General features: G+C 50.4%; 1 non-coding gene across 1 annotated transcript; it reads left to right on the top strand.

Annotated features, from left to right (window-relative positions):
* Nucleotides 1–16,160: 16,160 nt before the first annotated feature.
* TRNAF-GAA (transfer RNA phenylalanine (anticodon GAA)) lies at nucleotides 16,161–16,233 on the top strand. Its single transcript has one exon. It is a non-coding gene; the product is annotated as a tRNA-Phe (tRNA).
* Nucleotides 16,234–17,286: the final 1,053 nt, after the last annotated feature.

Genomic DNA, 17,286 nt, shown 5'->3' with positions numbered 1-17,286 from the left:
AAGTCATGAAGGCCAAGTCCAGGCCCGTCTCGGGCTTCCACCCTCTCTTTCCCTACCTGCCGGCGGGGAGAAAGCTCAGAGCATGTAGAAGAGGGCAGAGCCACAGAGGCCAGGACCCGGGTCCTGAAATGCCACGTGAGACGCTGCCACACCAGAAGTGGTCTGCGGATGTGACTGTTAAGCGAACAGGGAACCAACTTCTGTTGTGCTGAGCCACCGAGAAACCGGAGGTTATCTCCTACTGCATCTCGTGTTTCATTTACAAACACAGACTGGTTTCCTTTGTCAGCACCGGGGGGTCATCATGGGCCTTATTTCAGTTGTTAGAGAATCGAAAGAAATAACGTTCAGGAAGCCACCAGAGAAACTCTAAAGGCCCTGATCGTCAGTGTTGACAATCAGCCCGCTCACATTGCTCGCGGCACTCGATCCACAGGTTTCCTGTCTCAGGCCAGCACTGCGGCCAGGCTCCCCGAGCAGAAGGGGTCGGGAACCACCAGCCCCCACCTCAAGCCTGCGGCGGGCACAGCTGCCGTCCACGGTGATGCCATGCCTCGCCCTTTGGCTTCTGCCAGTGGGCGCTGCAGAGAGGCCGTGAGGCCAACTGCATCTGCCTGCCCAACCCCTGTGGCTCATCCCAGGCTGTGTCAAAATTCTGTTCCATTTCGCCACCGGATTTCATCCCAAATGAGTTTTCAAATAGCAAGAACAGCACATACTTACTGTGCACAGCCTTAAAAGAAAATGTAGACAGAAGATATTCACCCACTAAAGACGACCATTGTTAACAGTATGGCGCATTTCTTAGGTGTATTTCTATCACGGTTGAGAAAATGATCCCCATAGAATCACGTGTCTCACATTTTTTGCTTGCCATTATCGTAGGCATTTCCCCATGTCACTACAAATTATTTATTAGACACTATTTTCAGGAGTTCCATAATGCTCCTCGGTAAGGATGCACCGTGAGTTTCCTACCCCATTCCTTATTGTTGGGTAGTTAGCTGTTGCCAGCTTTTCAGGGTTACAAAAAATGCTGCAAAGAGCATACCTGTAAGTTCTGCCTTGCCTCCTCTGCAGTCTGAATTCTTTAAAGGCCATTCAGAGTCCAGACTTGGGGAGTACGTGGAAGCCCTTGCACGTATTAGACACAGGCCGGTGTCTGGAAGGTGACAGTCTGGGGCCGTCCACAATGTCACACGGGCTACAAGAGGCCCGGGGAGGGGGGCTGAGATTTCTGAAGGAGACTGACGGGAAATTCAGTCAACTGCACCCACGCTAGGGAGGGGAGTGCGAGGGGTGGGGGGTGATCCTAACTTCAGTTCTCGCTCTTTGAGGGTCTGGTCAGCCCCTTTTCTTGGGAGAGTCAGGGCTCATGTCTCAAGAGCTGACGGCTGCACTGCCAGGTCATACTTCTTGAGTGTTAGTCTTTCTTATTTATTTTTTTACCCAAAACTGAACATTAAAAAAAAAAAAGAGCTATAATTAACATACATTAAATTTGCTCTTTTAAAGCATATAATTCAATTGCTTTAATATAATCACAAAGTTGTGCAATCTTCACAAATATCTAACTCCAGAGCATTTTCATCACCCCAAAAAACCCCACACTCTTTAGCAATCACTCCTCCATTGTTCCTTCCTCCAGCCCTTGGCAACAACTAATGAACTTTTCTGTCTCTACAGATTTGCTGACTCCAGACTTCATATAAGTGGAATCTTGACGTGTGTGCTAGTGTGTCTGGCTTCTATTACTTAGCGTAATGTTTTCCAGGTTCATCCATGTTGTAGCATGTATCAGAACCTCATTTTTTAATGGCTAAACAATATTCCATTGTTTGGCTAGACCACATTTGTTTATCCATTCATCAGCTGACGGACATTTGGGTTATTTCCACTTTTTGGCTTTTATGAATAATGCTGCTCTGGACATTTGCATATAAGTTATTGTGTGCATATGTTTTCAGTTCTCTTGGGTATATACTTAGGAGTGGAAGTAACTCCAAGCTTAACTTATTGAAGAACTGCCAAACAGGATTCCAAAGGGGAAACATGTTTTTCATTCCCACTGGTGATGTATAGGGATTCCCAGGTGGCTCAGTGGTAAAAAATCCACCTTCCATTGCAGGAGACACAGGAAATGTGGGTTCAACCCCTGGGTCAGAAAGATCCCCTGGAGGAGAAAAGGGCAACCCACTCCAGCATTCTTGCCTGGAGAACCCCAAGGACAGAGGAGCCTGGTAGGCTACCGTTCACAGGGTCACAGAGTTGGACACGACTGAAAAAATAAGCAGGCACGAAAGGTTCCAGTGTCCCCACGTCCCCCCTGACGCTTGTCGTGTGTCCATCTTTTTGATTATTGGCCATCCTAGTCGCTGTGAAGTGGGATCTCATGGTGATTTTCATTTGCATTTTCCTAATGATTAGTGTTTTTTTTGGAACTCTTTTGCTTTTTCGATGATCCAGGGGATGCTGGCAATTTGATCTCTGGTTCCTCTGCCTTTTCTAAAACCAGCTTGAACATCTGGAATTTCTTGGTTCACGTATTGCTGAAGCCTGGCTTGGAGAATTTTGAGCATTACTTTACTAGTGTCAGAGATGAGTGCAATTGTGCAGTAGTTTGAGCATTCTTTGGGACTGCCTTTCTCTGGGATTGGAATGAAAACTGACCTTTTCCAGTCCTGTGGCCACTGCTGAGTTTTCCAAATTTGCTGGCATATTGAGTGCAGCAGTTTCACAGCATCGTCTTTAGGATTTGAAATAATTCAACTGGAATTCCATCACCTCCACTAGCTTTGTTCGTAGTGATGCTTCCTAAGGCCCACTTGACTTCGCATTCCAGGATGTGTGGCTCTGGCTGAGTGATCACACCATCATGGTTATCTGGGTTGTGAAGATCTTTTTTGTACAGTTCTTCTGTATATTCTTGCCACCTCTTCTTAGTATCTTCTGCTTCTGTTAGATCCATACCATTTCTAATCCTTTATCGAGCCCATCTTTGCATGAAATGTTCCCTTGGTATCTCTAATTTTCTTAAGAGATCTCTAGTTTTTCCCGTTCTGTTGTTTTCCTCTATTTCTTTGCATTGATTGCTAAGGAAGGTTTTCTCTCTCCTTGCTGTTCTTTGTAACTCTGTATTCAATGGGAATATCTTTCCTTTTCTCCTTTGCTTTTCACTTCTCTTCTTTTCACAGCTATTTGTAAGGCCTCCTCAGACAGCCATTTTGCTTTTTTGCATTTCTTTTCCATGGGGAAACATCCACTGGATCATCGAAAAAGCAAGAGAGTTCCAGAAAAACATATATTTCTGCTTTATTGACTATTTCAAAGCCTTTGACTGTGTGGATCACAATAAACTGTGGAAAATTCTGAAAGAGATGGGCATACCAACCACCTGACCTGCCTCTTGAGAAACCTGTATGCAGGTCAGGAAGCAACAGTTAGAACTGAACATGGAACAACACACTGGTTCCAAATAGGAAAAGGACTATGTCAAGGCTGTATATTGTCACCCTGCTTATTTAAGTTATATGCAGAGAACATCCTGAGAAACGCTGGGCTGGAAGAAGCACAAGCTGGAATCAAGATTGCCGGGAGAAATATCAATGACCTCAGATAAGCAGATGACACCACCCTTATGGCAGAAACTGAAGAGGAACTAAAAAACCTCTTGATGAAAGTGAAAGAGGAGAGTGAAAAAGTTGTCTTAAAGCTCAACATTCAGAAAACTAAGATTATGGCATCTGGTCCCATCACTTCACAGCAGACAGACAGGGAAACAGTGGAAACAGTGGCTGACTTTATTTCTTTGGGCTCCAAAATCACTGCAGATGGTGACTGCAGCCATGAAATTAAAAGACACTTACTCCTTGGAAGGAAAGTTATGACCAAACTAGATAGCATGTTAAAAAGCAGAGACATTACTTTGCCAACAAAGGTCCATCTAGTCAAGGCTATGGTTTTTCCAGTGGTCATGTATGGATGCGAGAGTTGGACGGTGAAGAAAGCTGAGCACTGAAGAATTGATGCTTTTCAAGTGTGGTTTTGGAGAAGACTCTTGAGAGTCCCTTGGACTGTAAGGAGATCCAATCAGTCCATCCTAAAGGAGATCAGTTCTGGGTGTTCATTGGAAGGACTGATGCTGAAGCTGAAACTCCAATACTTTGGTTACCTCATGTAAAGAGTTGACTCATTGGAAAAGACCCTGATGCTGGGAGGGATTGGGGGCAGGAGGAGAAGGGGATGACGGAGGATGAGATGGCTGGATGGCATCACCGACTTGATGGACATGGGTCTGAGTAAACTCTGGGAGGCCTAGTTGTTGCACTTTATGGAGTTGCAAAGAGTCGAACACGACTGAGCGACTGAACTGAACTGAATGATTAGTGATGTAGAACATCTCTTCATGTGCTTATTGGCCATCTGTGTTTCTTTAAAGAAATGTATATTCAAATCCTCTGCGCATTCAAAAATTTGTTTTTTTTTTTATCATTGATTTGTAAGAGTTCTTTATATATTCTGGGTACTAGACTCTTATCATATAGATGTGCAAATGCCTTTCTCACTTTGCAGGTTGTCTTCTCACTTTCTTGGTGGTACCTTTTGAAAGACAAATGTTTTACATTTTAATGAAGTCTGATTTATCTATTTTTTCTTGTGCTGTTTGTGCTGTCGGTGTCACATTTAACCCAAGATCACAAAGATTTACTCCTGTCTTCTTCTAGGACTTATGCCTCTGATTCATTTCAAGTCAACTCGTGTCTGGTATGAGGTACAGGTCCAACTTCGTTCTTCTGCATGTGGATATCTAGTTATCCCAGCACCACTTATTGAAAAGACTATTTTTTCCACAAAATAGTGGATTGTCTTGGCACCCTTGGTGAGAATCAGTTACCTATAAATATATGAATTTACTCCTGAACTCTCAACATATGTCTATCCTTACGCCAGTACACATGATCTCGATCAGTGTAGATGCGTCATGAGTCATGAAATAGGGAATCTGTCTTCCAACTCTGATCTTTTTCAAGATTGTGTTGGTTATTTTGAGTCCCTTGTATTTCTATATGAATTTAGAATCTATTTGTCTATTTATGCAAAAAAAAAAAAAAAAACAGCAGCTGGGATTTTCAAAAGGATTGAGTTGAATGTGTAGACCAACATGAGGAGTATTGCCATCGTAACATTATTTAGTCTTCCACGGTGTTACTCTTAAAACCCAAAACAAACCACAAACTTCAACAGTTACTCAGTTCACATAACCAACAACTATTAGGTTTTTCTGCAATGGCTCCTATTTCCTGCAGGTACTTTAAAAATGGAATGCTTTATCTTTGTAAATGAATGATCTTTTACCAGTCAAAGTTAACTGCATGTTCACTCATTCAACCATAAAGATTCTGTTTTAGTGATGGAAAAGCCAAGGCAAAAGACACACATTCAAAGCACTGCCTGACTTGCCACAAGAGAACCGGTGGATTTGTGATGAAAACAAGAGGTTCTTGGTTCTTGCACTCCCGTGTTCTCCCAAAGTTTAAGCAATAGCCATTTTCATATCCTGGCTGCTCTCCATTTGTCTGCTTTTATGTGAAATTCATAAAAAAGTGTTGAATTTCTTTGAATCTGTTTCGTTTATAATAGTGGTGTGCTCCAGGCGCCCAGCTGACCCACCGGGCCTGTGTCTTTAATATAAGTCCCACTCCCTTTGATGACAATCGCAGTTGCCTGAGCCCGCCAGGTCTAGCCCCTCACACTGTCCCCCGCGCTTCTGGGAGTGCCTGGAGGGCGGCTCACGCGCCCGGAGCCAGTCTGTCGGCCAGTTACCTGCCCGGTGGCCTCTTCTGCACCCGTCCCGCCCATCCCCGGATTAGCAGACCACGCAAGGGCGCTTTTCAGGGTTCGTCTGACTCTCCCGGCCCTGCGGGGCACCAGAGCAGAGCTGTTTCCACACAGATGAAGAAGACGGTCTTCTCCACCTTAATGAAGCGACTCTCTGAGTAATTTTTGAAAAATCCAGTAGGCCCCGGGCCCTTGGACCCCTCCTCACACTCCAGTGGGACTGAAACACTCCCGGGACAAGGCAGCGGCCCCCACCCCGGCCCCCCACCCCGGCCCCCCACCATTCTCCCCTGCCTTCCAAGACCTCTGCCCCATCCCTCCTCCTTCCTCCAGGGTTGCCAGGCAGCGGCTTGCGTGAACGTCTGCCCACCTGAGGAAAAGGAGCATGTGCTGTGTGTGAGTGTGTGTGTGAGAGTGTGTGTGTAAGGATGTGTGTGAGTGTGTGAGTATGAGAGTGTGTGTGTGTGTGTGTAAGGATGTGTGTGAGTGAGTGTGTGAGTGTCTGTGTGTGTGAGGATGTGTGAGTGTGCATGTGTGTGTGTCTGAGGATGTGTGTGAGTGTGTATGTGAGTGTGTGAGAGTGTGTGTGTGAGTGTGTGTGAGGATGTGTGTGTGTGACAGTGTGTGTGTCTGAGGATGTGTGTGTGTGTGTGAGTGTGTGAGTGTGTGTGTGTAAGGATGTGTGTGAGTGTGAGAGTGTGCATGTGTGCGTGTCTGAGGATGTGTGTGTGTGTGAGTGTGTGTGTGTGTGAGGATGTGTGTGAGTGCATTGTGAGAGTGTGTGTGAGTGTGTGTGAGGATGTGTGTGTGTGACAGTGTGTGTGTGTCTGAGAGTGTGTGTGTGTGTGTAAGGATGTGTGTGAGTGTGAGAGTGTGCATGTGTGCGTGTCTGAGGATGTGTGTGTGTGTGAGTGTGTGTGTGTCTGAGGATGTGTGTGTGTGTGTGAGAGTGTGTGAGTGTGAGTGTGTTTGAGGATGTGTGTGTGTGTGAGAGTGTGCATGTGTCTGAGGATGTGTGAGTGTGCGTGTGTGTGAGGATGTGTGTGAGTGTGAGTGTGTGTGAGGATGTGTGTGAGTGTGAGAGAGTGTGCATGTGTGTGTCTGAGGATGTGTGAGTGTGCGTGTGTGTGTGAGAGTATGTGCGTGAGTTGTGTGTTTTGGTGGCATCTCACCAACTACAGCTGGGCACCCGCAGGAGTTCCTGAAGCTGAAAAAGTTGCCCACTTACAAAGATGTTATGAGGATTAACTGAAGTAAGGCAAATAAAAATACATTAAAATAATGCAAAATAAACAGAGAACAATGTCCCCTCCTCCCCTAAAGCCTTGGTACAAAGAAGACACTTCCCCCAGGGTTTTAAAATATTGAAGTGATAAGACCCCTTTTCTGGTTAAAAGGCACATTTTCCAAAGAGTTCTTGCGGTTCCAGTGGAAACGTCGCCAGGCCAGTGATTCCGGGACAGGTCCCTGGGCTAGCCCTCCTCCCCCGCCGGCCCGCGTCCTTCCTGAGGACTGACACGGCCCACCCAGGCCGGGATGAAGGTCAGACTCGGGGTCAGAACTCCTTCCTCCGCTCACCTCCGGCCCCTGGGGATGAGACACGGTCTGTGGCTTGCGCAGCTGGTGCCAGGACCTCAGGATTCGCGCCTCCTCCCGCTCTCTGCCTGGGCAGGAGGTGGACAGAGGGTGTCCCTGCCCACCCGCCTGCTGCCCCCAAGGCCGGGCATTTCAGTTCAGTCGCTTGGGCCAAAAATAGAAGCCGGTTTCATCCACCCGGAGCAAGGCCTTTCCCAGGACCCTTCCTTCGCAGAAATCCCGCTGCGGTTTAGAGGCGCCCCCGCACCCCCTCCTCCCCCCCAGCCCGCAGGCCCGCCCCTCCGCGGCCAGCCCCGCTCCCCAGGCGGGGCCGGAGCCTCCGCATCCCGCTGCCCTAGGGGCACACGGTGCGCCCGGGCCTCGGGACAAAGCGGCCCCGCTCCAGCCCGCGGCGGTGGGCGCGGGGCCCGGGTTAGGAGGTGCGGAGGAAGGGGTGCGGCTCCGAGGGCCTTGTGAGCCCGGAGCCTCTGCGCCCCTTTCGGTTCTGTCTCCGCACGCGGCTGCCGGCTGTCTGGGGGTCTGCGGACGGCTGGAGAGGTCGAAAGGCAGAAGCCGGGCGGCGCGAGCAGGCCCCGAGCCAGGCCCCACGGGACCGCCCTCTGCCCCCAGTTCCCGCGGGGGCGTCGGGCGCCGGAAGCGCCCCGCTCGCCGCCGGGGGAGCCGCGCCGCGGGGGGACGCCAGCCGGGCCCGCGAGCGCGAGGGCGGGCTTCCTTCCGCGGGGTCCTCGGGGAGGGCTGAGCCGAGCTTGTTTGCCGCGGGGATGAGCACGTAGCCGAGCATCCCGTGAGAGCGGACAGGCCGTCTGAGCCTGCGGAGAGGACCTGGAGGCGCCGTGCGCCAAGAGGGGGCCCGAGGGGGCTTGGGGCCCCTTCTCCTCCTTAAGCGCCGCCTAAAAGGCGCTCACCAGCAGCGGCGAGCTTGCGCTCTGGGCTCCGCTTCAGGGGACGCCCGTCTCCTCCCCTCCGGTCCTCTGTATTAACGTGAGCAGCCACTGGAGGGCGTAGGGGTTTGGGGAGGAAAGGCTGCCTGGGGCAGAAGAATTTTTGTTGCTCAGTCGCTCAGTCGTGTCTGACTCTTTGCGATCCTTGGACTGCAGCACGCCAGGCCTCCCTGTCCTTCACCATCTCCCGGAGTTTGCTCAGACTCCCGTCCACCGAGTCGGTGATGCCATCCAACCATCTCATCCTCTGTTGCCCCCTTCTCCTCCTGCCTTCAATCTTTCCCTGCACCAGGGTCTTTTCCAGTGAGTCGACTCTTGGCATCAGGTAGGCAAAGTGTTGGACGTGATGCTTCACCATCAGTCCTTCTAATGAATATTCAGAGTTGATTACCTTTACGATGGAGTGGTTTGACCTCCTTGCCGTCCAAGGGACTCTCAAGAGTTTTCTCCAACACCACTGTTTGAAGGCATTAGTTCTTTGGCTGTCAGCCTTTTTTTTATTGTCCAGCTCTCACATCCACATATGACTACTGGAAAAACCATTGCTTTGACTAGACAGATCTTTGTAGGCAAAATATAGGCAGAACCATGAAGGGTGGCGGATGCCATGCTGATGGGCTTTAAAGTTTATCTTGTGGGCGGGAGCTTGCAAGCTGGTGGCCATGTGATTTTTTTTTTTAAATTCTAGGAACTTTGCTTAATTCATAAAATGTTTTTAAAGTTAGCACCTGTCTAGAAATATAAACAACCTCAGATATGTAGATGATACCACCCTTATGGCAGAAAGTGAAGAGGAACTAAAGAGCCTGTTGATGAGAGTAAAAGAAGAGAGTAAAAAAGCTGGCCTAAAACTCAACATTCAAAAAACTAAGATCATGGAATCTGGTCCCATCACTTCATGGCAAATAGATGGGGAAACAATGAAAACAGTGACATTTTATTTTCTTGGGCTCCAAAACCACAGGTGACTGCAGCCAGGCAATTAAAAGACGCTTTCTCCTTGGAAGAAAACCTATGACAAACCTAGACAGCATATAGAAAAGCGGAGACATCACTTTTTGGACAAATGTGTGTACAGTCAAAGCTATGGTTTTTCCAGCAGTCATGTATGGATGTGAGAGTTGGACAATAAGGAAGGTTGAGCGCCAAAGAATTGATGCTTTTAAACTGTGGTGTTGGAGAAGACTCTTGAGTCTCTTGGATTGCAAGGAGGTCAAACCACCCAATTGTAAAGGAAATCAGTCCTGAATATTCATTGAAAGGATTGATGCTGAAGCTGAAACTCCTGATACAAAGAACTGACTCAGTGGGAAAAACCCTGATGCTGGGAAACATTGAAGGCAGGAAGAGAAGGGGATGACAGAGGATGAAATGGTTGGATGGCATCATCGATACAATGGACATGAGTTTGAGCAAATTCTGGGAGATAGTGAAGGACAGAGAAGTCTGGCATGCTGCAGTCCATGGGGTCTCAAAGAGCTGGACATGACTGAGCAACTAACAACAAGAACAGGATGCTGAAGAGCCAAAAAAGAGGAGACATTTAAGAGACAGACGTCTCAGCATTGCACCACTCATGGCTGTCTGTCTTCCTCCCTCTCTCTTCTCTCCTGATCTGATGACCTGAATGTCCATGATGAGAAACGTGGTTCAGACTGCATTCGGTGCCAGGGCCTTCTCACCGGGCGGCCCCAGGGTTACCAAGCTGCACACGGGTGAGGTTTTCAGCCCGTCACCACCCTCCTTTCCTTTGGGGAATTGAGGCTCTGAGCGTCAGGCTCTGCATGCTGTTCCCAGTGTGGAGCGGGGCGGGCATCGCAGCAGGATGCCTGAGCAGCTGCTGTGGATTCAGAAGCATATTTTAGAGACCGAGCCCGAAGTCCTTTTGCTGTTCCCAGTGCTTGCATTCCAGGCACATGCCGCCTGTGACCAGCCCGCTTCCTGTGGCCAGGCCTCATCCTCCTCTAAGGAGTGCTGTCGGAGCACCTCCCGGACCTGACTCACGGCCCCCAGAGAAGCCCAGAGTGAACGTTCATACTTCATCCCATTCAGGGAAGCTTCCCGGAGCATCTCCTTTGCACCAGCCACGGTGCTCCGGGCGGAGCCAGACACACACGGAACCACCACCACCCCCGTGAGTCTGCCCATGACTAGGCCTCCCAAGGCCTGGACAGGAAGTGAGCCGGGGCTTAGGTCTAGCACGAATGAGACAAAGCGCTTAGACAGAGGGCGTGACCGACAGAAATGCCCCAGCTCACAGCTCTGGCGCGGGAGTCCAAAACTGCAGCAGGAGGCAGGAGGTGCTGCCAACCCGCTCTCGGATTTTGAACGAGTCCTACAGCTTGTTTGGGTTTTCATTGTTTGTGTGTCAGAGCGGGGAGGGGGTGGACCAGATGACTCCTGAGATGGCCTCAGGCTTCATCACGCAATGGTTCTGCTGAGCAGTGGCCTTAGGAGACAGACTCAGTCACTGAAGCTGAGATGTCTGCATTCGTTTTCTCAGGCTTTGGAAACAGCGCTGGGGGTTTCAGTGACAGAACCTGGCCGTCTCACAGCTCTGTAGGCTGGGAGTCCAAGATCGAGGTTCTGGCAGGGTTGCTTCCTCCTGAGCAGGGAGGGGAAGCTGCCCCAGGCCCTCCCCCAGCCGCTGGGTGTTTGCTGGGCATCCTTGGTGTTCCCTGGGTATGGAAGCACGCCTCAGTCCCTTCCTGCATCTTCACGTGATGTTCTCCGTGTGTCTCTGTGTGTGTGTGTCTCTCTGTGTGTGTGTTCATGCAAGCAAATCGCTCCATTTTTAAAAAAATGCTTTTATTTATTTGGCTGTGCCACATCTAGGTGCAGCATGTGGGATTCTAGGTCCGTGACCAGGGATCGAACCCAGACCCGCTGCATCGGAAGATCGGCGTCTTAGCCACTGGACCACCAGGGAAGTCCCTAGCATCTCTCCCTTTTATCGGGTAGTGGTCATGTCAGAGGAGGTGGCACTGCTCCAGTGAGAGCCATCTGAACTAACGATATCTGCAGTGGCCCTATTTCCAAATAAAGTCACATTCTGAGGTCCTGGGGGTCAGGGCTTCAACATGTGAGTTTTTTAGAGAATTCAATTCAGTGCATAACAAGGTCCAAGTGAAAAAACACCACGAAAAATCAACCAGTGTCACTTGAAATTGAGTTAGGTTTCTGATGAGTCTGGAATGATTGCTGCAAACAGGAGCATCCATGCAGACCACCCAAAGGGGCTTATGAGAGGATGCTTGCTGACTGCAGAGCAGCGGCTGGGCTGGAGGGACACCCTCTCTGCACGGCGGCCTGGCCCTAGTGGAGGTCCTGGCACCGCTGCCGGGCGCAGACACGCAGCTGCCAGGATGCGGCTGCTGCCGAGCGGAATCCGGCGGAATGCAGCGCGCCGCATGGCTTCTGCTGCCTCTTGAGCCTGCTCCTCCTGGAGTCCCACACACCTGTGTCTCCTGCTCTCTTAATGGGATAATTCAGACAAACTATGTTGAAATGGAAAATGTGCTTACCTCTGGTTCAGCAATTCCACTGCTATGATTTTTTTCCCCTAAGGAAATAATTCAGTGAGTGCCCAGACATATTTTTATAAATATGTCTGTTTATCAGAGTGTTGCTTATATGACCCAAGAACTTCCATATCCATCAGCGGTAGATGAGTTAAATAAACCATGATACAAGTGTGCCCAGCATGAGGCTACATTAAGTGTAACGAGATAAATCAGGGATTTTCAGGTCGGTCAGACCTAAAGGCCTCCTTTCTATAATAAATGTCAGACCCAAATGCCTCTTTTCTATAACAAATGTTTATAACACTCCCCTTACCATACTGAAATGAAATTCATAGATAATATAACCCACACATATGACTTTTTAAAAATCAATATAATGACACGATGACTCACACACACAAGTGTAAAGAATCAATATATTACCTTAACTGTAACATAAAAGAGAAATAAAGGGAGAAGAATCGGTAATGAAATGTTTTAATATGTAAACGCACAGGCGTGGGTGCCCCAGGGAGACGTGTGGAATGTCAGGGTCGGCCCCTGAGGGATCCCCTCCAGTGACCCAGGCGCAGGGGCAGATCCCCTGTGGGCGCCAGGAGTCCAGGTCTCCCAGCTGCATTTCTGTTCATGACGAGGTTTCCCAAGATGAACACGGCGAGGTACAAGCCATGCTCACCACCCCCTCATACTCCTGTAAAACGGAGTCATGCTGAAACCAAGAAAAAATTGATTGTATCTAAATTAAAATGAGTTTTGGATCTTGGATTATTCTAAATATGCTTTTCAACCACACGAGTTACTGGTGGGATATTTCAAAATTATGAGGGATTCATCTCCATGTGGGGCATTGCTTTGCATAATATAGGATGCTCAGCACCCCTGGACCACCACCCACTAAAGGCCCAGAGCCCCGTCCCCAAACAAAAAGCCCCCACAAAAATTTCCAACACACTCCCACTGTGAGGCAGAATGACCTCCTCGAGAACATGTCATCTCCAATCTGTGTTTGCGTGCATGCACGTTCAGTCACTCAGTTGTGTCCAACTCTTTGTGACCCCATGGACTGTGGCCCACCAGGCTCCTCTGTCCATGGGATTCTGCAGGCAAAAATACTGGAGTGGGTTGCCATGCCCTCCTCCAGGGGATCTTCCCAACCCAGGGATCAAACCCAAGTCTCCTGCATTGCAGGCAGATTCTTTACCATATAAGCCAGCTGGGAAGCTGCCCTGATATATCTCTGCTGGCGTGGAAAGAAGTCCATATTGTGTATTTGTAGTGCAGTGGATGGTTAAGTAAAAATCTGAAGGATCAGCAACTACAACACAATTCCATTTTCAAAAAAAGAGTAAGCTGAAGAAAGAAAGACTCCATGAAAAACCAATGTGTGTGTGCGCAAGTGTGTGTGTATGCATGGGTGTGCATATGTGTGTCCACAGAGGCACCAACCTGGACATTTATAGACAAGATTAACCAGCATTGTCTCTGGCAACGTTGTTGTTTCAGGTAACTTGCGTATTCTAATGCTGGCTTTCCAGAATAGACTGATTTATTTGATAATGTTATACGATCAGGAAAATTCAACCATTTGCATCTGGCAGACAACTACTAGAAGGAGTTTTCTCAGCCCCGGCACTGTGGGTTGGGGCCAGGCAGGGGTGGTTCTTGGCTGTCCCGTGTGCTGTGGGATGTCACGGCCTGGCCTGGAGCCCCAGGTGCGCGGAGCACACACCGCGGGCGTGGATGGGAACTCGGGCGTCTTCAGACTCTGGCCACTGACGTGCAGTTGTCCTTGCCAAGTCGTGTCCGACTCTTTGCGACCCCACGGACTGCAGCCTCTGACCTCCAGGGAGGCAAAAGCCCACGCCTGGCTGAGAACCGTTGCTGCTGTCTGGGTTCTAACCACTGCTAAGCCATCCCTAACCTGTGCAAGTGGTGAATAATCACCCCCCAGATCCCTATGATGACACCTCATAGGGTTGCTTGAGGACTAAATTAGCACGCGTACGTTTGAATGACTAGCACAGTTACTGGAGTGGCATAAAATGCACAAGAATGTGAGCTTTGATTTTCGAAGAAAAAAGTCTACTTCTCAACATGGGATGCAGGCGGTGGTGGAGATGCTGTAGACAGATAAACAGACTTGGTATAGGGAGGAGCTGGACCCCACAGGCCACTGTCCCCCCAAGGACTGGCCTCTCCCACGGGGTCCCAGAAGCCCCACTCGGGGCTGGCTCTTTCCTGGGACCTGGATGAAGTCTCAGCAGGTACCTGTGGCCACGAAGGCAGCCTCAGCCCCGTGATTACAATACTGTCTAGATTATAGAACTCCAGACTTCACGCGAAGGTGATGTTCTGGCTCCCCAGCCCTCCTGGGAAAGGGGACCTGGGGTGTTCTCCCTGACTCACCTTGTCCTCCACTAGGCTTGGTGGGGCCCTTCAGGGCTCCTTCTCTGTGGCGAGGGGGCGAAGCCTTCAGCGGCTGGTACCCTGCCCTGCGCCTAAGTCTTCGGGGCTAGACAGATGCTCAGACGCTTCCTTTTGGAGCTAGGTGGCCTCGGTCAGGTTCTCAGGGCCTCCCCTGCAGCAGATGCCCCATCCTGGGACCCACTTCTCCTTCTGCCCCTGGGAGCTCTCCTCTGGGGTCCCCCAAGCCCCCAGAAGGTCCACATCTCACCTCCAGGAAGCAGCACCAGCACCCCGCTCCCTGTCCCGGGGGAGCCCGCCCTCACCCTGGGCCCTGCCAGGTGAGGAGCATAGAGCATCCCTCTGCCCCCGGCCCCAGGGGCGCACCCGGCTCCAGGCGAGGGGAGCACCCTGCCCCTTCCTGCCCCTTCGGTGGAGCTGAGGGCGGAGGGCTGAGCAGATCACGGGCTCCATCATTTCTTCCCATGGCTGCTGTCACCTTGGTCCCTTTGGTGTAGACAGCGGAGGCTGCAGGACCCAGAGGTGGGGTGTCGGGGATGGTCTTGGAGCCCCAGACAGAGACAGGGTTTATGGGCACCCTCAGTGCCTCATCTCCCGGTCACCTGTATTCGCAGATGGCTTCTCTGTGGACCCGAGGCTCCAGCCCCATCCTCTGACCTCTGCAAGGCAGGCCACAGGGAGGTCTGAGGTTCACCCGAGACAGGCTCCTTCTCAGTGGGAGGGATTTCCCCAGAAACCAGGCTGCCGGGCGCAGCAGCAGGCGCTGGCGGTGATGACTCGCAGCCTTGAGCTCCTTAGGAAGTCAACGGTCAGTCTCTAGGTCCACACGCTCAGCGCGGGCTGGGCCAGCCGTGGGCTGTGAGAGGTGCAAAGCAAGGGGGCACGCTCTGGGTCACGGGCCCCGCGGGGCCTGAGAGGGCCGCCTCGGCTTCCAGAGCAGCTCGGTGGGCAGCCAGGCAACACTCACAGAGAGGGGCTCTGCCTTGTGCAGGGTAAGGCGGTCACGTGTTCTAGCGCACGGAAGTGATGCTGATGCAGAGGCTGGACGTGGCGGAGGCAGCTAGGAGTGAGCGCTGGCCCTGGGCCAATCAGAGCGGAGGTTCTGACCCGGGGCCCCAGCCAGCAGCACCCATACGGCCTCACCTGGGCACTCGTTGAAAATGCGAATACAGACCTAGACCAGGAACTGTGGCTATGGGACCCCAAGCAACGAGCCTCTTAATAAGGCGGCTCTGATGCTGTGAAAGTCCAAGAAGCACGTGCTAGAGATATTGGGGGTGGCTCTGGGCACACCCTGTAGTGAGCTCCAGGGTCAGGAGCCCCCGGCGGGGAATCTGATGGAAATCTTGGTCCTCATGTGGGGTCCAGCAGCGGGTGGGTAACAGGAGAGGGAGAAGCTGCGTCTCATTCACCACGATTAGCTTCTCCTAGCACGCTCATGAGCTCCAGGGAGAAAAGGAGGGTATGACAGAGATGGAAGAAGGTATCCTTCTGGAACACAAACTGCAACCAGAGTACCTTCTGGAACACAGCTAGGAAGCAGAAGATGGCCATGAGAGCAAAGCAAGAGGCGGGCCGGGTCCTGGCTGGGGCAGGGCAGCCCCTCCTGGGGACCCCATCTCTCACTCACCCGTACATTCACTCACAAATATTAATTGGACGCTGATAATGGGTCACGTGTAATGTGCTCAACTGAGAAATCAGGACCCAGAATCAGCCCCTGCACTCATGAATAAGCGTGCCCCCCCTGGGTGAAGAGAGGGTGATGTGCAGACAGACGATGTGCCCCCAGATCATCACTGCATCACAGTCCAGTTCGCTCATGTGGAAGAGAGGAGCCGAAGTAGCTCAGCTGGGAGAGCGTTAGACTGAAGATCTAAAGGTCCCTGGTTCAATCCTGGGTTTCGGCAGACTGAGTATTTTAATTTACAACCAGGAGAAGGAGCAATTCTAGTGACCTCCTTGATCTCCATTTGCATGCTTGAAACTCCGCGAAAATGATATCTTTGGGCTTCCCTGGCAGCTTATCAGTAAAGAATCGGCCTGCCAGTACAGAAGATGGGTTCCATCCCTGAGTCGGGAAGTTCCCCTGAGGAAGGAAATGGCACCCCATTCCAGTATTCTTGCCTGAGAAATCCCATGGACAGAGGAGTCTGGCATTATTGACTAAAACTAGAACAGCAACCTGGATAAGAGTCCCGCGCTGTCAATGAAGGACTAAATTACTCTCCTCTCTTTTACTAACAAGACGGGAAAACGTGACACAGAGGCACATGGAAATGGCGGGAGCGGCGTGTCTGAGCCCTTACTGTCTCTCCACGCCTGGGTGTCCTCTCGTCTCCTCTCAGATGATGATGGCTTTGAACTTGACGGTGGAAAATTAAACAGGAAGTGGAATAGCTTGTTTTAGGTGTCACTGTTTGGATTGTAGCAGTCATTTCATTTTCCGTGGGGAAAATAATTAATCTTCTCCTCATGGTCCTATTTGTGCTCAGGTTGTAAGAGCTCCAGAAACAAGAGGGCGTCTCAACGTGTCCCGTCATATTTTCTCTGCATCATAATCATAGATCACGTCAGATCTCCACTTAACCATCACTACCCTCAATTAAAAAATTGTCAAGAGTTTAATAGGGCCTTCAAAATCCATTTAGTTTAAATAATGCATCGTTGAAGGGCCATTCTGCAACTGCTAAAGCCGGCTCTCTGAGACAATTTCGCCGAGTGGCCCTGGGGAGCGTGCATTTCATTTTGGCAGCGCTTGCTTTGCCTTAAAGGATTAGCATAAGGAGGGAATTTCCTGAAATAAGGTTTATTCCAAATATATTTTCAATCTACTTTCAACTTTTGTGTAAACATAAGGATAGCTAGATATTAGTCACTCAGTCACATCCAACTCTTTGCAACCCCATGGACTGTACCCGCCAGGCTCTGCTCTCCATGGGATTCTCCAGGCAAGAATACTG

Source organism: Muntiacus reevesi, chromosome 20, assembly GCF_963930625.1.
Source record: "Muntiacus reevesi chromosome 20, mMunRee1.1, whole genome shotgun sequence".
NCBI lineage: Eukaryota > Metazoa > Chordata > Mammalia > Artiodactyla > Cervidae > Muntiacus > Muntiacus reevesi.
The sequence above is the reverse complement of the archived record's forward strand: the minus strand, read 5'-3'. Positions and strand labels throughout refer to the sequence as shown.